The sequence below is a fragment of the Haliotis rubra genome, unplaced genomic scaffold, assembly GCF_003918875.1.
Source record: "Haliotis rubra isolate DU_JTF1 unplaced genomic scaffold, ASM391887v1 Scf827, whole genome shotgun sequence".
NCBI lineage: Eukaryota > Metazoa > Mollusca > Gastropoda > Lepetellida > Haliotidae > Haliotis > Haliotis rubra.
The window spans coordinates 134517-140516 of NW_025767554.1; positions in this window are offsets into that span (position 1 = coordinate 134517).

A 6000-nucleotide genomic window follows, 5' to 3' on the forward strand; every position below is an offset into this window, starting at 1 on the left:
ATTGTTGTCCGAGGGTCCAAAGGTGGGTTCGGCTGGCCAGGCTCCGTCACGTGACTGGTTGCACGTCTTGTTATCCCGCCGTTATGGAACGTTGCTTATAATGCCAACCATCGGTTTGTCTGAATCAGGGCGGATTATTTACAAGATGAGGCCACAAAGCTGGGATATCACTGACAAATATTATGTTGGCACCCAGATATGTATATTATATGTTAGAGATATGTATATTATATGTTCGTGAGAACATTCGAGCTAACAAGGTTTGTTTCTGTCTTATTTAATTTTACACTCACCAATTGATATTGAAGCTATTTCGCTACATTATCGATTATGGATCTGACCATCCAGTGATTGACATAATGAGCATCTATGTAACGATGACGAGCATCAACTAACTTACGAGCCTGACTAACAACTGGTCTCTGAAGTGAACATATTATACAGAAAAAAGGCTCACAGCGAAAAAATATAGTAAAAAGGAGCCCTGAGACTTTCTTTGTGGAAGCTGTGGAAATCTAGACTTGCCACATTTTCTAGACTTGCGTGGGATTTCTTGGGTATTTTTGCCTTAGGGTCTGTATGACAGACTACGAGCCTGACAAACCGATCACGCTCAGTTCAAACCCTTTCAGAAATCTTCAATCTGCCTAATGCGTATGTTTTTGAAAGTGTAATGTCCTGTACCGTTGTCAAGGACACAAGAAATCAGTGTAAGGATCAGCCTGGTTCCCTGGGTCTGTTGCGCCAGCACTACGCTCGAGTGTGTGCAGGCGCAACAGACCCAGGGAACCAGGCTGTGTAAGGATATGTATCGAAACGTCGAACTTAAATAAAAGAAGTTGTTAGCCATAACAATTGTCATAATTGTGTTCCCTACTTCTAAAATCACTCAAAGAATATCTGCGTTTCAAATGCACACCACATATTGTGTGACACCGCATCAGCTAAATAAAAACGGCTTTTTCGGCAAAATGGTCAGCTTGACCAGCATGAGACCACTTGATATTCCCTACCTGCGAGCACTTGACCAGGTACAAGGTGAATGGAGAATGCATGATATCATCTTAATGCATAATTCATACAGTTGTAATGACTTGTGAAGATGGGAGATCGTGGACCGCAACTTTCACGCTGAGTTGATGTTAATGAGTCTATGATTTGGGAGCAGACTTACTACAGCGTCTCACATCACACAACAGCTGTGTGGAGCTTTGGCAAACCGGAAAGCAGCTGTACCTAGCCCGATTCTTCGGGCCCCGGAGACCCTACTCAAGATGCACCGTTCTTCAAGAAATCTCAGAAGCGAGACAGTAATTACAGTAAACAGTTTAGAGCCAAGATCAACACCACGTATTTATATAAGCACGCTCAGAGCTAGTCTGTCCCTGAAACACATTATTTCCTCTAATGCCTAGCCCTCCCTGCAATGCTAAAGCCCTAAATGCAGCAAGTCTTATCTCCCAACTAACTAGGGCTCCATTTCCATTTATATAAGTTTATTTGTTACTAGGGCTGCGCAATATAACCGGTTTATCGGTATTTACCGGTTCAGACATGAAAACGATACGTATTGCGATACGCTGATCGAAAACCGGTATTTTGACATGCATTCGGAAAACTTCGTAACACTCGGACATCTTCGGATATTTCCGTTTTTTGAATTGTTCTTTTCCCTGTTTCATTAGTGCCAAATGTTACTTACATTTTTATTTTATCATGATTAAAAGTGTTTATAAAAGGTTAATCAATCATAGTGACTTTGTTGTGTTTTTGCTTTATAATCAAGCATTAACTCGATTATAAGTAGTTTTTGTTAAAAAAATAATCCTTGCAATATATTGCAATACATATCGTAATATATGCTTCCGCATCGCAATATATCGCAATATGAAAATTCTCTGCAATACCCACCCCTATTTGTTACTATCAAAATTATACATATTCAGGGACTAATCGTTAGTCCAGCTCAGAGCACGGAGTGTAGAATTTCGCGATTTGACCAAATATATATGTATATTATGCAGACATACAACTGGAACCTATATGAATGGCGAGTGAGTGAGTGTGTATGGTTTTACTCCGCTTTTAACAATATTCCAGCAATATCATGACTGGGGACACCGGAAATGGGCTCCACACATTGTAACCATGTGGGGAATCGAACCCGGGTCTTCGGCATGACGAGCGAACGCTTTAACCACTAGGCCCCCTATGTGAACAGATTGGAGGTGAGTTCTCATAATTAAATGGAGGATATATGATTTCTCTAGATTTTGTTATAATGACATGTAGTTATGTCCGTTTTATTAGCTCAAGAAGCATGTTCAGAATGGCCAGTGGGTTCCTGGCTCAGAACCAGTTACAACAACAGTCTGAAGTCATCATAACAGTTTTATTACAAAGAAACCTTCTCTAAAACACTAATCCCATCCATTCAGTCAATGTTCTTACTTGAAAATCGAAGAAATGGGACAACACATAGTGAGTCGTCTTCTCACAACTATTAACAACATTTAAGTCACCCAGCAAGGGCGACATTCGAAATGGGATATTTGGAATCTAAATCCAAAGTCAGCTTTAACCACGTTGAAATTTTGTTAAATCTCGTTTAATCTCTTTTCGGTCACATACTCTAAGGGCAGTGGGTAGCCAAAGATCCGGGTTCGATTCCCAACATGGGTACAATGTGTGAGCCTTTTTCTGACATTAATTTTGTGGGAATACAACTACAAAAGCAGCGGAAACTATACTTCGTCACTTATATTTGCTACAAATGATAGAGATGGAGGGTATTTAGTGGGGAAAAGGCAACCAAGTTAAACGATGTATGAATCTAAACAGCAGTATCATAACAAAAATAGTTAGTTTTTTTCCAATTTCACAAAGCGATAGTCGTAAATTGGATACATAGCATCGACTTACGATAGCCGTAACGCTATGTTCGCTTTGAGGAATGGGATCCTGTGGATTCAGCGTTCAGTGCAAACTTGATCCCATCACCAGCCTGGGCAGAACATATAACCTGTTGTGTGTGGTTGTGTTGAAATCGGTGCTAAACTCAGTCGCTAGTACCTCAAAACGCGTTCTCAGAGAGCACAACTCAGTTGCATGACCTTCCTATAGGCTTGGTCGATGGAACACTGAGAAGGAATGGTCGGCGTTTATAACTGAAATAGACACAACTCCATAACTTACGGCATATACTCAGGGCCTATTGGCTACAAAATCATCTTTCTGAACTGATTCAGCTTACTCGACAACTGAACTGATCATCCAATCAGATTACACTCATGAACGAGAAATGTTTTGTGCCAAGATGGCGAAACTTTGGGAGGCGGATGAAGCGTGTATTTATCACAATAATGAGTGAGTGAGTGAGTGAGTGAGTGAGTGAGTGAGTGAGTGAGTGAGTGAGTGAGTGAGTGAGGGTGCGTTATGCAACAGGAATCGAACCCAGATCTGTTTGAGAACACTTTAATCGCTGTACCCTGACAGCCCCGTCTGGATAGAAAGGTATGCTTAAAAGCAAAGTCCCAACTTTCGGATTAAAACGATTCTACTTTTGAAATTTTACTGTGATCGATACACAACACTGGAACTTCATTGAACGATTCTTAATAAACTATATAGTGGAGATTCCGGATTTAAAAATGCAGTTCTTAAGACCTGAAGGACCGGGTGCTGAGGTTCAGTGACATGTTTGATTGGGTGTCCTGGAATCCCGGCAGAGTCAAACCCTGGACTGTTTGGTCCATATTTGATCACCAACAGGTCGGTAATCTGGAATCAATACCACGTTCAACAACAACACCATACATCAACTGTGACTTGATGCTCACGGAATTTACCCGTGAAGAATTGTTATTCAGTAACTCATGCTTGTCGTGAGAGGCGACTTACGGGATTGGGTGGTCAGGCTTACTGACCTGGTTGACACATGTCATCGTATCACGATACTATGCTGTTGATCACTAGATTGTCCGGTCCAGACTCGATTAATTACACACACACACACACCCGTACAGCTGGATTATGTGTGAGTGCGGCGTAAAACTAAACTCACTCACTCACTGCTCACGGATTCGTGCAACCAGTTGAAGTGGAGGCCTGAGTGTTCGGACTAGGTTGAGAGGGATATCTTAATATAACAACTCTTCACGTAACATCTGTAGTACGCATCAACATTCTCAGCGACCTCAATGCGCTCTATTGGCCGTCGCTGCGAGAAGGCAATCTACTTGTCTACTGACAAAACAGAGGCAAAGTTCAAGCAAACCTAGGCCTGTTTCTCTTCTCTAAGGACAAAACCTTTGGGTAACATCTACAAGAATATCTATAGATATATATCAGTAACATGCTTACTTAAAAATACTATCTACACATCAAGTGAAATGTTTATTGCACATATCAGATCTAATATTTCATATATTAGTTCATCAAAACCAATGGGAAGAATGTCATGTTCCGTCAGTTATGCGAGTCGCAAACGTTTTCTATTTCTTTATTGTTTTCACGAAACGAGGTCTTTGAAATTTTAACCTTACCACAATGTTCCTAAAATAACTCATACATTCCGACCCCAACCTATGAAGCAACTATTAAAAAGTAATCTGGGCCCATTAATCATTTCAAAGATCATTTGGTAATTTGATATATTCAGCCCATGCTGTATGTGTGATGGTAATGTTGTCCCTCAGGATTCAGTTACGCTCGTCATTCCATGCAATGATATCGCTTACAGCCGTGCAGAGTTGCGTCCCTTCGGCCTTCAAAGGTCCGCTGATAACAAGTTCGAATCCTAGATTCGTCCCGATAAAGATCCTGGGCCTAGATTTTCGAAGTTCTATTAGCGCTAACATAGTCGTAAGTTAATGTTAATGTATGGCACTTACGACTATCTTAGCGATAAGCAGTGTGCGAAATAGCCACTTGCCCGCTAGCCCGTGGCTAGTAAAAATCCTGTCGGGCCAGTAAATCTCCACAGTCACTGGTCCGAGTGGCTAGTGAATTTTCATGGGGTCATTTTGTAAATATATCATTCTCTCCGGCTTCTTAAGTTATAATACACTTTTAAATCATGCCAGATTATGGCCTGATAAAAGTGTTCATCAAATTAGCAGCCTAATGGCAATGATGAAACCCGTGTCTACATTCAAATTTCGGGCTTGTGATTTATTTTGGGGGCTAGTAACTCTAAGGCATAGCCAGCCCGACTGGCCAGCAAAATTTGGAAACTATTTCGCACACTGGTATTACGTCATCTCACCTCGACTGTTATTAACCATGAGCACGTCATGTGATTAATCCATGACTCTCCGATTGGTCAATTTTGACAAACTTTTAGTGATGCCTACATCGTTTATTCTAAGCCACATACCGACACTGACTAATACTGACTTATCCGTGACTTAACTCGCCCTTCTCAGTGTTATTAAAACTTGGGTGTTGACGGAAGTGCGATGTATACAATTCTGACAAAGACAGACGATGTTGTCAGAGTGACAGAAGACTTTGTCATCGTGATTTCACGTCACTGGGTTGTTTCGTCTTCATTTTAATCCGCTGGCCTTGTTCCTATACATCAGGGCTGAATTGGGCGGGCAGACTCGCCTTCAGTTGTTTGGGGGTATATAATCTTTAGCATAGTTTCATACAGGAGATCCGTCAACTCTTATTGCTGTCCATAGATGAACATATAGAATAGTATATATAACGATTTTGCAGCATTGCCACAGCAACATTCCAACGATATCACAGCAGAATATCAAAACAGTATTAAGTGAGTGAGTGTGGTTTAACGCCGCTTTTAGCAATATTCTAGCACTTGAACATCACGACGGGCCAGCAGAAATGGGTTTCACAAACTGTATGGAATCGAACCCGGTCTTCGGCGAGAAGAACGTACACTTAAACCACAAGGCTACCCCCATCGCCCCCACAACAATAATCAAGCAATACCACATTATCACCGTTTTGTCACACCATAACGCAACATCAGTG